Source organism: Acipenser ruthenus, chromosome 2 (assembly GCF_902713425.1).
Source record: "Acipenser ruthenus chromosome 2, fAciRut3.2 maternal haplotype, whole genome shotgun sequence".
Lineage (NCBI taxonomy): Eukaryota > Metazoa > Chordata > Actinopteri > Acipenseriformes > Acipenseridae > Acipenser > Acipenser ruthenus.
Window position 1 is genome coordinate 67,808,944 of NC_081190.1, and position 18,077 is coordinate 67,827,020.

The 18,077-nt window shown below is 36.6% G+C and overlaps 1 pseudogene; it reads right to left on the reverse strand.

Annotated features, from left to right (window-relative positions):
* The window catches only part of LOC131697201 (tetratricopeptide repeat protein 29-like), a 52,331-nt pseudogene extending 34,459 nt beyond the window's left edge, over positions 1 to 17,872 (reverse strand).
* Positions 17,873 to 18,077: the final 205 nt, after the last annotated feature.

Sequence of the window (18,077 nt, forward strand, 5' to 3'; positions counted from 1 at the left end):
ATGTATTTCAATTAAATAGATTCCACAGAGGTCATTGGATCACATTGCATTAAAAATTGGATCGCCAGAGGAGGTTTGAGAAACACATGACCACCATGAATATATTTTAAGATCCTTTAGAGCAGATCCACTTAGGAACGCAAACGTTTGATCATTTATTTAATGTACCATAGGCTGGTTCTTTTCTTACCAGTGAATGCCTAGATAGATAGGTTATAGCACCCAAAGCAATGCAATGGCACATATATAGCTCTTGTTGCTTTTAGTTTAATGGTAAAAAAACAACTTGGTATACATTATCTTTTTTATGCTTACATATATTTTGTTTATTGCATTTAAGACAAACAACAACATATGTAGGCATAATGAATACATTAGTAATTCCTTTTCTATAGCTGTTAAGTCAAATTAAATAAAAAGGTAGATTAATGATTGCTGTCATTAAGATACTCCCTGGCGTTTACATACATTTGCAGTCAAACCCACAAAGAGATTTGCATGCATATTGTCATAGATTTGATCCTGTTTACCTTGTTCCATGCAGACCTTGCCCATGTTTGAATGCGCTTCTGCTTCTTTTTGCCTACCACCTCTGACCAGCTTGGAACTGTGGAGATATGAATCAAAGAAATGATGAGAAAGCCATTTGTCATCTGAATTATTGAAATAACGGGGCAGTAAAAGCTAGTTTGTATAAATCTCCTCATAATAGCCTTGAAAATTAAGAAAATAAAACGTTATGTAAAAATATCACATATGAGAAATTGTAAAAATTTAAAGAGAATATAATACACATTTGCTGTAAAAAATGTTTTGACAATTTTCATGCCATCTGAACATTTTTATTTTCACTTAAAATACCTGTGCTGAAACTGATGATTTTAAAGCCTAGCATCAAAACATTAGTGTTTTGTTGTTGTTGTTGTTTTTTTTTTAAATAAAGTTTTTCTCATAGCATTGTGTAATGAGAAAGGAACTTCAGAATACCGTGTAGCTACAGTATATAGCAGCATTTCATGGTTAGATCAACTTCTAAGGCTCATGTCTGACGTACGGTACAAGATGTTTTTTTTATTGGATTCCTGTCTGGTTATTGGCCTGCCACTGCATCTTTCTTTCCACTTAGCGAGCCCCATGTGAGGGAGCACCATCATTCATGAACAGAGTGGTTTGGGGTGTCAACAGTTGTCAAGTAAGAGCAAACAGAAATGTCTTTCAAAATGTAAATGTACTGTGATGCTGCGATGGAGCCTTTGCATAAAAGCTTTGTTCAATTAGTGGTTCTGTGACCCAAATGTGCCCACAGACTGAGAATGGGCAGAACTGAGATCCACAAGAAATGAAAATCACATTCTCCCAACATATTGGTGCTGCATTTTGGTTTCTCACTATTTTCACCATGCATTGTTGGTTTCTGTGAGAATAGGTTTAGGTTCACCAGCTAATGGTGGTTCCTAATACTTGCAGTCCAGATTTTTATTTTAACAATTAATTTTCATTACTTTTATTTTAACAATTAATTTTCACTACTTTCTAGTGCACAATTCATTGTGAATAGAAAGTATTTTTTAAAAATAACCAGTACTGCAGGTGGTTGTTAAAAAGAAATACAGGCACCACTAGACTAACTGTCAACATTGACATGTTTGCAGTTTCAGCCTTGGGTTTCCTTCCAATGAACATCTGAGACATTGAAAAGATTGACTTGTGGAATTTATTCTTCCTGGATGGGTTGCTATGCTTGTTTTCCCACTTCTTTGGAACTGAGAGATATCAGATAAATTGACTTACCTCAATTTGTTATACTTTACACGACTTTTGATAATTTTGCATCTGCATAATTGTATATTTGCTCTGCCTACCTGCACTGAAGGTCACTTAGTTCTTTTGAACAAACATCCTTGATGTGTAGATTTCAGCTCTACATTTTTTTTGGAGCTGTGTTTTTTGTGTGTGTGCAGATTTGTTCTTTTCAAATTGGTATCTACTGTAGCATCTACTGTATATAGGTATGTACTGTCTGAATGCATGGCTCTACAAGTAGATACAAAGGTTTTACAAATCACACCTTCTATTACACTTTCAGGAAAGATGACTAGCTGTATCTGTAAATTCTGTTCTACGGTAACAGTGTTACAGTTGTTGAATTCTGAAGAATAATAGAAGAACAATTGAACAGAGTTTCCATTTACTTTCAGTCTTGGCTGAATTTCATGTGAGGTCAGAAAGCTAATAAGTCTGCTGTATAGCCAGTTTTACATTTATAGGAATGATTTGTTAATAGCCAACAGGGATGCCAAAATCTTTTATCTGCCTTTGTAATGAATAAATGACATTAGCTACACTCACCGCATGCTTCAGGCAGTTCTTGGCACCTTTTTATAGAAAGACACTAATGGACGGGTTGGTTTACTTCGTTCTTTGGCATAGTTCAGGCACATTTTATGCTTTTTTATTTTAAATGAATATTTTTGAAAGAAGAGGCCTGGGACGGGCTGAAAATAAGGCAGATGGGTTTCGGAACTTTGTTAAACTACAATACCAGGCCCACACGGTTTCTTCTACTACTCCGATCTACAATATACTGTTTTCACACATAACATCCTATATGTCCCCCACGTTACAATTTTGTATTTACTTCAGGAATTGTTGTGCAATAGCTCCTTATTGCCTTCACAGCTAATCCAGAACTCACAGTGCAGTAAACAATCAACTTGCTTACACCTGCTGACAACTGTATTCGACAGCTCATTAAATTAATTTAATCTGTGTAAAAAAAATTCAGAAACCAAATCGAAAGGGGCTGGATGTTTACACAGGTAGTAAGAAGGAAGTATTATTATTATTTATTTCTTAGTAGACGCCCTTATCCAGGGCGACTTACAATTGCTACAAGATATCACATTATTTTTTTCATACAATTACCCATTTATACAGTTGGGTTTTTACTGGAGCAATCGAGGTAAAGTACCTTGCTCAAGGGTACAGCAGCAGTGTCCCCACTGGGGATTGAACCCACGACCCTCCGGTCAAGAGTCCAGAGCCCTAACCACTACTCCACACTGCTGCCCGGTGCTGCCTAGGATTAGGTGAGAAAAACAAACATTAGCAATGTCTAGCACACCTGTGCGCTCACTACCATATTAAAGCCTAGCGTGTAAACAGTTTTAGTTAGTGGGTACACACAGGGCATATTTAAAATAAATATCATACATGATGTACTCTACACCACACATTAGGACATAAATATGTTGACATTTTTGATAAAAAAAAAAGTATCTATGCTGAACTGTGGCATGGTCAAAATTCAAGAGTAGTCCAGTAAAAGCCCAGTCAATGCTGCAGAAACTTTTTTTCCTTCATTTGTCCTTTTGTCCTTCTAGTAATTTATAAGTGCCTGTGATGGGGTGCCCGCCCCTTTATTAATGTCTATATTATTTTGTTGTTGTTGTTGTGATTTATTTCCATTTTTATGTATGTGTATATATTTGTTTCTATTATTATTATGATTGTGTGATTGTTTGTTTTGGATCGGCAGGGAGGGGGTTAAAGTCCTCTCTGCCAGAAATAAATGTGAGAATGTGGCTGGAGCCTTAATTAGCCAATTGTTAATTATTGATTAACTGGGCTCCAGCCACAGACTATAAAAGCCAGGAGAAAGCCTTCCTGGTCTGACATCACCCTTACAGCCAACCTGTCACAGTGTCTTATAAATTTATTTTGGGTCAGTGTACAACATTAGACAATGTCAGCAGAAATGCTTTAACATATTTTAAAAGGATCTCAACCTTTTTCTATTATTTCAAACTGTTGCAATCACTGTACATACCTGTCAACATTGAGTTTTCATTGAGATTTTGTAAACTGAAATCTTAGTGCCTGAATTCAAGTAAATACCTATAAGTCAAAGGCATACAACTATTACACTTTTTTTACTTGGTAGAATGATAGACTGTGATACCAGCGGTGTAGGCAGGATTTTGTTTTGGGTGGGGCGGGGATGTGGAGATTTTTGCAGATGGGTAATAATTAGGGCTGTCAATTAACCAGTTAATTTCTGCGATTAACGCTTTAATTTTTTGGGAGATTAATTTTTAACGCATGTTAATTGCACTCACTGGTATGCTGCAATTGACCCTGAAAGTGCAACATTATTATTATTATTATTATTATTATTATTATTATTATTATTATTATTATTATTATCATTGTTGTTGTTGTTAAGCACTACATAATCACCGTCTTCATTATTATTTACTTTTTTTTAAATTTAGTAATCAGCAATTGATTTGAATCCTTTTTTCTCCCAATTTCAGCAACGCGATATTTTCTCAAAGCGATATGTCGCTCGCATCTCTGGTTACTGGTGTTGATACTCCCATTTAACTGCTGTGACTTCTAAATTATTCGCTCGCATACAGTCTGGATTATGTGAGAGTATGCTGTGGTCCAAGAAGCTTGACATTTGCATATATATATACAGTATATATTATTATTTTTTTCTTTTACCTGGAGAGCTTATCGCACGCGAAGCCATCGTCGATGGTCGAGTATGTGATCTTGCCTCACGGGCGCTGAATGCATGCCTGCCACAGGGCTCCCCTTGGGTCCTAAACCCTGAATAACACATACAGGGATTGCAGTCATCACAGAGTGTACATGACACAAATGCCATGATTTTAGTATCTGAAAATTTGCAAGCGAGAAATTTACTTTTGCGGAAATTAAAAGGTTTGCTGACCCAAAAGGGTTCTACAGTAGAGTTTAGCAAAATACTGGAGAAAATCTGTCCCGGGGGTTGTCTGGGAGATGTGTCCAAAAATTGGTTGAGTCCCAGTAAATAAGGGAGAGTTGACAGGTCTGCCATTATGTTCAGAGTCCAGATCACAGGATATAATGTGTTATTATACTTGTCTTACAATATAAAAGCTCTCAGTGACATGCAATAACACTACTTTAACAGTGACTGATATATTTTTGCTTACAGTGGTGTCTAGAGTTCAGGCAACTATTGCCACATTTTTGATGTTATGTATTCATAAGGCACCAGCCAGATAACTCATACATATTAAATAAAAAAGGGATTCCCAAAAGGCTCCCGAGATAAGACCTCTTACACCTCAATTTCTGTTATTATCCTAATAATAATAAGTTTAGCAAAGTCTAATTAAATATAGTGAAAATATGGTCAAACTGGCAAAATACTGTACAATAATATTGTGGTAAATCTATAAGAGTAATGCTAGAAAAATAGAAAATTAATGTAAATTTAAAGATATGGGTAAATAACATGTTCCGGTACAGTTGATATTATATCACAGGGACAAATTTACAGAAATGTAGCAAATTCATAGATTAAACAATTTCCAATCCTCCCCCCAAGCACCTGCTACTGCAGCTTCTGCTGCTGTGGTGCACAGAATTCCCCTGTTTACCTGCTCTCTGGGATGCCTCGGCCCTGGTCAGGAAGTGCTGAAGCTGATCCAGCTTATCAGGCTGCTTCTCAAGGGGATCCTCCTGCCATATGGCTGACCCAGGCCCTGCAGTCTCCCTTGAGGTGTTCCACTTCTGGATCAGAGCAAAAAGCACTTGTGATAACCCTCGCACAGCATGTTTACGCAGACGTTGTGTTTGTGTGAATTCTTGTAACTGGGAATAAAGAAAAAAGAAAGTGTGCTAAAGGGTTAATTCCAACGCATCAACCCCTTAATACATTTGTTTTTCAAATCAATTAAAGGCATTAGAAGAGCCATCAGTCTGTCATGCTTTATGTGCAACCTTTGAAAAATAGTATCCAGAGCAGTGCAATATACAGCACGATGTTCAAATTACTACACAGGTATATCTGTGTATATATATTAACAACCCTTTTTTCAATGGTTGCATTCAATGGTCTTCTAATATATATATATATATATATATATATATATATATATATATATATATATATATATATATACACATTAGTAGTTTTTTGCAGGCAGTAGAAAGGAAGGAGACAACACGCTTGATGCAAGTTCGATTGCTTTAATTACTCAGAGACCACTGCTCTGTCTGCTTCACTGCAATCCTGGAACAGTAACCAACTTTGAGAACACACACATAATTGGTGGCGCAGCACCCTCTCATAACGTAGCTCCTCCCCTTTATTCTAATCGGGTACCGGAGCTTACACACATCCCATTGGTCCTCAGCCGCACACCAGAACCGATGGGCACAAACAGCCAATAACAGGGAGACACAGAAAGCACCACACGCAGGCTACATTTACATATAGGAACAGACAGTCGACCAGCAACTATATATATATATATATATATACTGTATATACTGTATATATATAGAGAGGCAGTTGAATTCCCCAGTGGGGAAAAAAAAAAAAAAAATTTTAATTTAAAGCACATCCATACCTGTTGTCTAGAAAAACATAATTAATTAACGTTTCAACATAAAACAAGAGAAATATATGTATCCCAATGCACCTAGCTTACACCTTTGACCCTGCTACGTCTCGCATCCCCAAACAAAACTTAGAAAGTAGAGAGGGCCTTCTACATTAAATGAATGCACACAAAATTCAAAGAGCTCAGAGCATAAACAAGACTGAGCCAGATGGCACTCACAAAACATGTAAGAGAAACAACCTCATTTAGTTCTCTCTTTGAAAATAAAAAAATAACATAATCAAAGTTCTGATATGGCTTTTTTTAACAAATTGCTTAAAAGATACAACTAAACATTCTATAAAGTAGAACAACACATTTGATGTACATACAGTAGGTCTTGGTAGTGGATTATATAATCCTTGTAAATTACTTGGGCACTAGCACCATTTTTTATAACTCTTTATTAGTTTAATTAAATTAGGATATTCAATAACACGCATACCATATTACTAAATCAACTGAATTTTAAGAAATTTGCCGTTTTTAAAACGAACACCAAAACATACAAACATGTCACATGCTTAACAATATATATTTTCTATGTTATATTTTTACATATTCAAAAAGTCATATAGAGTCATTTTTTCAAGAATAGTTTACCCTTTTTTTGTCTTTGAATCCATACAATTTTAGTAGAAAAATAAAATAAGTATAAATCTGACGAAGATTCTCAGAACATACAGTATATGCTCCTCTAAGAACATATAAGTGTCTACCTTTCAGACAATTCATTGTTAACAATAAAAGTGAACTGACAATGCACAGTCAATGGCATCAGTATCAACAGTACGAACCAAACAAAAGGATGCCACAATTACCATGTTATAGTTATTCTGTTGATACAATAAATATGCTTATTGTACTGCATGAAACTCCACACACTGCACTATGCACCAGTTAATGTACTGTTCATTAATATATTTTCAGTAGTCTACAGTACTGTATTGTACATCACATTGAATATACACTGTGTATACACATTGGCGTACAAACACTTAAATGTAAACCTGATATTGTCAGTCCCTATTGACATCTATTATATTCAGGCAGGAAAATTCAATGTGGTAACAACACGTGGAAGGTGACATTAAGTGATACCTTATTGTCTGAGTTTGTCTGTAATCAAATGAATGAGATAAAGGAACACATGATGTTTAGAAGATGTTTTTGTTATATATCATTTACTTTAAACACTCAAAAAATGTAAGTGGTTAAAGTAATGGTCAAACACAGCGTCATCATCTTTTGGCTTTATTGCTTTGTTAGTGTCTGTTATTAGTGTTCATTTTTGTAATTATTTAGCTGAAGGGTGTTTTTTTTTGTCAAAATCTGTGTTGGTTTAATACAGCTAACCATAAAACTACAAATAAATTACTTTTAAAATGAATTGAGAAAATTATTATAGCAAGGTGTAACGATTGTTGTGTGGTTTCTGGGGACACCTGCTGGTTTAATTGAGCGGCTGCATTATTGGACAGAAATAATCCAGGTTCAAACTGAATAGAAAAATGTAAACAGCTTTTGTGAATATAAAATGTGCTTACTAACTTGTTTTGGTTTAATATTAAACCTTATGTGATAGATACTGATAGATAAGCCCTGTACACAAATTAAATCCAAACCCACACAACATAACACAAATAATAATAATAATAATAATACTAATACTACTACTACTACTACTACTACTACTACTACTACTACGACTACTACTACTACTACTACTACTACTACTAATAATAATAATAATAATAATAATAATAATAATAATAATAATAATAATTCGGACTAGCTATTAGGTCAAAAAGTAATGAAGCCACTTCACGTCAAATATTTTTTTTGTTTCCAAAGCTTATTCTTAGACTTGGTGTACCTTACAAACAGCAGGCTATAGCCTGTTTTGAAATTCCAACAGTGAAGACAAACAAGTATTCATCTGTGAACAAGAAAACAAAACAAAAAAACGATAAAGAAAATTGCCATTGATATAAAGCTTTTGAAGGCATACCGTTACCTAAAACAGGCTAATTAATGATTATTTATTTATTTTTACTGTCTAGCGACAGGTACTATATGGAATTGTGAGGTATACACACTGCATTTTTACACATATAAAGCTGTCAGTTATTAACTGGGGATTTGCATCAAGCCAATGTGTTCTTCAAATAATTTTGTTTGTAATTAATTGAATGATTGTATTATGTAATAACTTATTTTGTATTTCTAATTTGAGGCTTATTTGTGTTTTTGTCATACATGTATTTTTCAGCATTTAGCATATACTGCTATGGACTTGGGTCTGTGTAAAAGATGGACTGCTGCTGATAAATGTCTTTTGACATTTTTATTAAAAAACTAAAAAAGATTGCTAATCTGTACTGAAATGTAATTGGCTTGCCTTAATGATCTGACTGCTGCTGTTTGTCCAATTAACAACTGGGTCCATTGTCCATCAATTGATAAATAGTTTTTGGATACTAAGATCTAAAACTGATAATGGCTGGCTTTATAATTTTTTCTTTTTTTTTTAAGTGCTAATTTAAAAAAAAATGCTAAAAAAAGATTCTAATTAAATCAATATATTGTGTTCTAATATGTAATTCGTTTGTCATAATGATCCAATTGTCGTTGCCAGTCTAATTACCAATTGGATTCATATCTATATTGTTAATACGAATGATTTGAGACTATATAAATGGTAAACATGTGTTTAAGTATTATGCATTTTAGCACTTTTGAGCACTTTAGTCACTTTTTTTTTGCACATGTGAGTGTGAATAAGATTCAATATTTCTGCTTTGGACTTTTTTTGATCTTCGTGTCATTTTGTGATACACAGAGTGCGAGCATTAGACTTTTAAAAAATACTGTTAAAGTAGGCCATAACTACACCTGAGTGCACAAGAGTCGTATTAACACATGATACAGGATTTGGAATCCCAGAAAGTTCATGGCAGACAGATTCTACTAGTCATGTTAAAAAAAAAAAAAAAAAAATACTTTAGCAAAAGTCATTCCCTATTGTATACTATTCACTGCAGCCTATTTTATTATCCTATATATTTTATACAAACAGCATTCCCTCAGCCACCTGTAAATACCTGAGAAATGAAGAAAAGCACCAAAGATTGCTTTTTTTCTGGCCAATGAAAAACATTTCAATCGCTTAAAACTTGGAAATGACATCAGCTTTCACAGCTTGTATGGATTTTCCCTACATGTAAACCCCTTACATGTTACAAGCTGTTTGATTTAGTAAGCAACGCCTAAACAAATGATACTATAATATTCTTAATTATAAAAATGTGTTTTAATGTTCCAGATAATAAATATACCAGCAATAATAACTTGACTTATGAATTCATCACATATTGTGGATGAAAAAAATGTAATTCAAGTTTAATGCAATTCAAGAAAAGTACAAGTCACATCTGCGTTATCTGTACTGTAAGTCAGCATCAAAGTGGGCCAACTTCCCCCTAGACAAGGCGCACTGCAAGGTGGAGGCAGAGAAGGAGGACCAAACATAGAAACGACAAGGAGGCTGGCTACACGTCTGGAGGAACCAGCCTGTCCGCTGTCAGCATTGCCAGGGCTGGAGTGCGCTGCACTAATGTCAACATTGCCGCTGCCAGCGTTGCCACTGCTGGCTGCACATCCAGAGGAGCCAGCCCTCCACTGGGGATTTGTTATTGCCACTGTCTATGGGTGCCAAGACATGGACCAAGACTTCTGAGCCTTTAAGGGGGGAGGTGGGGGTTTTATGTGACCGGGTACACCCCACCCCCGTGTTTATTTGTATTTTCTACAATTATAATAGCCTTTTAAAAATAACAAGGTTCAATTAACACATGTTCAGTACGGTGTTTTTGTTTCCAGGGGGGTGGGGAGAGATTTTTGCAGATGGGTAATAATTAGGGCTGTCAATAAAATCGTAGTTAACTAATCACACTCCTGTCTTGTCCCTGTTAGCAATATTGTATATTTCCTTGGCACAGGTTTCTTGCTTTTAGTTACAGCATTAGAATACAGAGCTCAAAGAAACTTGCTCAAAGTACCCCACCCCCTGGTAACGATCTCTCACCCTCGTCCCAAAACACCAAGAATCTCCCCACAGTTCAGTAGCCATGTCACAGTGCGTAAGGTCTTACAGTTAAAGCTACAGTAGCATTAGCTGCACAGTACGAAACAGAGTTCCAACTAATCATGTTTGCTGTATTAATTCTACACTAATAACAATTAATAAAATAATCTGAACAGTGCAAATACTGTAACTTAGCCAAAACAATAGAAAAATACATTTCATTATAATAGAATCAGTAATAAAACGAACTTAAATGAGATGGAAGCGGTAATTGTATCAATTAAATATGCGATTAAAACCAAGAATAACTGAGATTTTTTTTTTATCTCAAAATTAATCACTTGACAGCCTAGTAATAAATTAACTACACTCCAAACTTGTAATGTACTCGAAATCATATATGGTAACAGCATCCTGGTAGAAAGTCAGCATGGTTTTAGGAAAGGGAGATTGTGTCTAACTACCCTGCTTGATTTTTTTCAGGATGCAACATCGACAATGGATAACTGCAAAGCATATGACATGGTTTATTTAGATTTCCAGAAAGCTTTTGACAAAGTTCCACATAAAAGATTAATTCTCAAACTGAACGCAGTAAGAATTCAAGGAAATGCATGCACATGGATTAGGGAGTGGTTAACATGTAGAAAACAGAAAGTACTGATTAAAGGAGAAACCTCAAAATGGAGCGTGGTAACTAGTGGAGTACCACAGGAATCAGTATTAGGTCCTCTGCTATTCCTAATCTACATTAATGACAGATTCTGGTATAGTAAGCAAACTTGTTAAATTTCCAGATGACACAAAAACAGGAATAGTGGCAAACACTCCTGGGCAGACACATGGCAAATGACATTTAATAGAGAAAAGTGTAAGGTACTGCACGCAGGCAATAAAAATGTGCATTATAAATATCATATGGGAGATACTGAAATTGACGAAGGAATCTATGAAAAAGACCTAGGAGTTTATGTTGACTCAGAAATGTCTTCATCTAGACAATGTGGGGAAGCTATGAAAAAAGGTCAACAAGATGCTCGGATATATAGTGCATTAGTAAGACCTCATCTAGAATATTGTGTTCAGTTCTGGTCACCTTACTACAAAAAGGATATTGCTACTCTAGAAAGAGTGCAAAGAAGAGCGACCAGAATTATTCCGGGTTTAAAAGGCATGTCATATGCAGACAGGCTTGAAGAATTGAATCTATTTAGTCTTGAACAAAGAAGACTATGCGGCGATCTGATTCAAGCATTCAGAATTCTAAAAGGTATTGACAATGTTGACCCAAGGGACTTTTTCGACCTGAAAAAAGAAACAAGGACCAGGGGTCACACATGGAGATTAGATAAATGGGCATTCAGAACAGAAAATAGGAGGCACTTTTTTACACAGAGAATTGTGAGGGTCTGGAGCCAACTCCCCAGTAATGTTGTTGAAGCTGACACCCTGGGATCCTTCAAGAAGCTGCTTGATGAGATTCTGGGACCAATAAGCTACTAACAACCTAACGAGCAAGATGGGCCAAATGGCCTCCTCTCGTTTGTAAACTTGCTTATGTTCTTATGTTCTAAATAGCCCTGTTAAGAACCTGATGTTTCATCTCGCAATCACATTTAGAACCACTACTTAAACCCCTGGGAATTACATCGTTTACAAAAAAGGACATGGACAAATGCTGGATCACACTGAGGATCAAGGGAACATTGATCGATTTTGCCAGAAAATGCCACGGCAAAGGTCCCACATTGCAAATCTATCAACAAAAGAGAGAGTAAAAGTTTTTTTGAATTTACCGACTTTCCTTGATTAAAAGCCACATCTGGGAGGTTACTAGACATCCTCTGCTTTTGACCAACTCTGAGGACACCTGGTTTTTAGTCCCCTGCGAAACGGCTGTTGTAAAACCATGACCTAAGGCAAGTTTGAAATGAAAAACAAGAGGATGGACTTGGGATCTAAACATCAGGTATGGTAGGATATTATTTCTGTTATTTAATTGTTTGATAACTGCATAATACACCCCAGGGAATTATGCACAGAAAAAAATTATGCAAAATTATGCACAAGTATGTGCAAAGTAAACACAGCTTATGCTGAGCGCAGCAACTCGCTGTATAATCTTGTCTTGTCCGATCGGAGGCGTTCTCTTTCGGAAGAGAAACTGAGAGCTGGTGTTCCTTTAATCTTGGAATTTAGAAAGACTTTATGTAAAAAAAAAAAAATCAAATTTTTTTTGCTTATGCTAGTATTTTGAAATCCAGTATGAGAGAAGAACCCAATACAAATGCACAATACTTTTGCCACTGATCAATACCTATTAACACCTTAACCATCCATTACCTTATCAGTTAAACAAGTACATTTCCCGTACACCCAGATTGACGGAAAACAGTGGCATCTAGTGGAGAAAACCGGAGATTACATAAACCCAGGGAATAAAACTCTCTATTCTCCCGCTAACATAGTGATTTTTAACCACTTTGTCACTATATATATATTTACAAACATATTATGTACTGTATATTTAGAAGTTATTTGTATATTACCTTTCATTTGGTTTGCATACTTTCAAGGCAAATAATTTTCTTAAACTGTTTAGGCTATTCTTTTTCTTGATAAAGTCCCCGCAATATTTGCTTTGTTTGAGCAGCAGAGTATACTGGAGGAATGAGGCTGAAGAAAAGAACTGAAGATTTAGTTGTAAATTAGCAGTTTTTTGTTATGTTCTCCTGTGCTGCCTTACCTGCAAGTTTCTTCTGGGAACGGAATGGAAGCAAATAAAAAAATGTAAAAAATAAGGTGGGGAACAAATGAAAGAGAACGGTAAAAATGAGGCTCACGCACTTGAGTTTGCTCATTTATATTCCACTTATTTTTGTCAAGCTCCAATAGGCTCAACATGTGTAATTTTGTTTTCTGACTTTATTGCATATATATATATATATATATATATATATATATATATATATATATATCCCTACTTTTCATCTTAAAGTGTATACGATAAATAGAATAATTCATGATTTATCATTAAAAATGAAAGTTTCTTTTCTTAGAGTTTGAAAATCTTTCAAAATTATACATAATTGACAGAAGTTGGTCAGAAGTTTCTTCACCTCCTCTAGCTATGTTGAGAGACATGAATCCCAGTTCTTAATACAGAGAAATACCAGTCTTTTAATTACAGTATTTGAGAGGAGCCGCCTCTCATTAACATGAAGCAGGGTTCATTTAATCTCCTCTGTTCCCAATTTCTTGGATATCTTTTCATTTCTTTTTCACAGAGCATAAGGACTTTTTTCCTTCTATCAAATTGCATCACAGATTGACAGTACTGGGCATTGGAGATCTTACATGTTTATACAGTATTAATGCAGTAAATGTTGCAGCATTCTAGAAATTGACAAATGATCAATTAAGTTAATATCAAATTACATTTTTTATGATAGTAAATAACACACATTCTATTTGTATTACATAATTAGAAAATTACAGATTTTATCAGCAATACCATTTTCAACTTCAGGTCAGCTGTGCTTGGTACATAACTCATAGTTAACAGCAGAATTTTATTTTAGTCTAGCCATTTTTATATGTGACATGGCATCCAAAAAAAAAAAAAAAAGAAAAGTCACAATCTATCAACAAATCACTCACACTGCGATTTCTAATTTGGAAAGCTCTGGTTGCTTGAGTTTTTCTCCCAAGCCCTGTGATGTTCCAATATCTTTGCCCTTTTTGTGAATCCTGTAAAGAAATACATAATTGAAGAACTGCATTTCTGTACTGTATTTCTGTTTTTAATGTACATTTACTTTGTTGAAAGATCATATTCCAAATAAAGAAATGTGATGTTCATTTTATTTTAGCTACGTATTTAACATTCTTCCTCAGAGTTTATTTTATTATCTTTATTTTTTATTATGTGCTGATGATAATATAGCTGGCACTTGAAAACGGTGGTAGAAAATAAAATAGCTTCAAAAGCTATCTCCTGTTTGATCAATTCATTTAAGGAACCAGGAAATGTAGATGCAGATATGACAACACTAAATCACTATTGTGCATAAAAAAATATTGTTAACATTGTGTATGGAAGTACCTTTTAAAACTGACCAGACAAAACAAAATCACTTTTGACTAGTGATTTTCAAGCCAGAGTACCCAATTGTTTTAAGTCAGCTCAGATAATTACAGCCTTGCTGGATGTCTAGAAAAAGAAAATATGCAGTGAACACTTGAAAGTTAATTAAAGTGCAACATTAGAGGAACTGAAATTGATGCCATATTCTACGTTGATATCTCTCATACATTCCTCATTATGGGGCCATCCATGTTTCTCAACTCAATCCTGTTCACAAAGTGCTCCTACTGGAAGCTATTCACAAATCTTTAACCGATAAGTTATTTAAGGTTTTTCATTTTATTTAAAAAAAAAGGGATTTCCTTACACTTCACTATGATTTCAAGTCAAATGGGCCCTGTTCAAAAACCTTTACCTTATACGTTATTTAAATGTTTTTCAAAGATCATTTTCATGATTAAAATGAAGTTTGATATTTAATAAACATTCCTACATTACACAAGAAGCCTACAACAGTCTGAAATTGTTTGTGTTAATGCTTTGTGAACTGTTTATTTCAAGGCTGGATTCAAAATATTGTCAGCTTGAGTTAAGGAAGCCATTATAAATGATTGTAACGGGAGGAAATCTGTGCTGACTATCTGGCACATGCGTGGTACTGCAGGAAGAGGACAGCAGTCTCGTAAGATCCACCTGTCAGTCTTGGCAATGACACAGAGAGGTGGGGAAGAGGGTGTGTCGGCTTTCCCTCTCTCTGAGGGGCGGGCCTTGGGAGATTGCTCGGCCCATAAGAACTGCGCTTGGTTGTGCATTGGGGTGGCCGTGTTTGGGAATATACAGTGACGCTGGCAGAAGATGCCAGTGTAAACAAGGACCAGGCAAGCCCGGCTGAGGGAGACAGCCTGCCTTAAAATAATTTAAAAAGTAAAAGAAATAGTTACGTACCCGAGGGGACGTGTGTAGTTATACAGGGAACTCTGGCCACCCCAGTGTATAGAAATAGCTGAGCATAGGTCGGAGGCCCATACTGACTGGCTTAGCGGCAGTGGGGGCACTGCATAAGCAGCACCTTTATCTTGTAGTTTTATTACTGTGTTTTATTTTCCCTTTTCATATCGCTTTTTGTTTTCATTATTATTTTGAGCACCTGTGAGTGCGCCAGTTTTCTTTACTGTTTACCAGTATTAGTATTCCTGTGGTCCTGTGTACCGTTGCCGGTACTCAGGCCACGGACAAAAGCGCCCTCTGCGGGGGCGGTACAGGATACAGAGGTTCAAACAAAACAGTAATCAAAAGGCGAAAGGAACAGGGAAAATAAAACACAGTAAACAAAACTACAAATAAAAGGTGCTGCGCTCGGCAGCTTCACCCCAACCGTCGCTACCCGCACGGCCCGGGTCTCCATCCTACACTAGCGGCTCCCTCAGCCTGCTATACACTGTTTACTGGGGCTGCCCAAGGTTTTTCCCTGCTACCGCTAATTCTCTTATTTATTTATTTATTTATTTATTTATTTATTTATTTTTCTTGTTGGGATTTCTGTCCCTGCAGCTTTTTCTCCAGCGCTTCCGCACACCTTTTACGTCTCAGAGGGCAGACCTGAGGTAACAGCAGAATGTTAACTTATAGGGCCAGCAATTCCCCCAAGACCCGCCTGTCAGCCACTCAGAGAGAAGGAAAGCCCGCACACCCACTCTCCCACCTCTCCGTGTCACTGCCATGACTGACAGGCGGATATTGACGGGCTGCTGCCCTCTCCCTGCAGCACTATGAACACATCAGAAGAGTCAGCACAGGTCTCCCCCTGTTACACCGTGATTTTTAGTTATCTGTGACCTCCTTCCCCCCCATTACCCCGGTTAATCGAGAGTTGACTGTAATTGTTTTGGCTAATTAATATAAACAAACATTTACCATAGGCATATGCTAGCACCGATATTATTTAAAACACAAATCTTAAATCCAGCTGAAACGTCAATTCTTTTCCTAAAGCATGATTTACATTCTAGTTACCTAAAGATATAATAATAATAATAACTGTTCTTGACCTCGTGGCAAACTGCGACTCAGTCTGCTCAGGTCTTCCTTGTTCCGTCTGGTCTCCGTAGGCTCTCCTTTTTGCTATTGCAGGTTCTGGGGAATACAACTACTACTCCGGAACACAGGACTCAGGACAAGGTAAGTGCTAATCAGGTTTAACTTTTACACATTGATTTCCACTTTGTATTTAATACTATGGCAGTGCTGTCTTCAGCTTGAGCTGAGGTCGAGAGAGAGAGTTACAACCTGAACGTTCCTTTTTATACCCTTCCTAAAAGACCACATGCACGCCCAATAGTGACACTGCTCATCAATACTGCATATCGCATGACATCCCCCCTTTTCAAAGATTTTTTTTATTATTTTTTTTTTAAGGACTTTTTACATAACATAGTCATTATAACGACTCGGCAGTACCACCTGTCTACCAGACCTGGTAACCCGAATGTCACCTCCAGGCTGTGCAGGAACAGCAAAATCATTTTGTGAATCATCAATAGAAACACCATCATTTTCATCGGACACAGGAACAGTGTCAGGAATCGAATCCACAGATGAGGCATTAGAGAGAGCCATCTGCCGTTTACTGTGGTTTTGCTTATGTTGCTTCTTGGCCAATTGTTGTGTGGCCTGCCGCGCCACACACGGCCTCAGTTTGCGTGACACCACAGGTATGACCCCTTGTAAGACTCTGCCCATAAGTAGTTGAACAGTAGAGTACTTCATGCCTGAAATGGGGGTGTTGCAAAGGATGAGAACAGCCAAATGTAGAGTAGTGCCTGACCGCATAGCCTTTTTCAACATATGTTTGACAGTTTGGATGGTATGTTCAGCTAAACCATTTGAGTGTAATTAGGACTGGAATGAGTAAAAGTGAATCCCTATTCAGTAACCATCAGGTGTACTTCCTTACTCGCAAAAGGCATGTTGTTGCCACTACCACCTTAGGAATGCCATATCTCGCAAAAATAGCTTTCAGTTTGCCTACCACTTCGCCCCTGTTTTGTCCGACAGCTGCTGGATCTCAGGGAATTTGGAATAGTAGTCAACCACTATCAGGTAGCTGTGTGTGTCAAGATCAAATATGTCCGCACCAACCTTTAACCATGGGATGTCAGGAATGTCATGACTAATAAGGGGCTCTTTGTGGTTAGCAGGGAGTAGCGCCTGGCATGGGTCACACTGTTTAACACATGATTCTATGTCAAAACCCATGTTGGGCCAAAACATGTACTCTCATGCGTATGCCTTTGTTCTATTGACACCTTGATGTGCTACATGCAGTCTCTCCAACATCAGTGTCCTAAGGTTAGTAGGAATTACTACTCTGTCTCCAAAGAGCAGTAATCCGTCTTGGACTCGCAATAATGGCCAAAACTGCTTGGCAATAGGATGGGTTTGAGACATCCTGTCTGGCCAA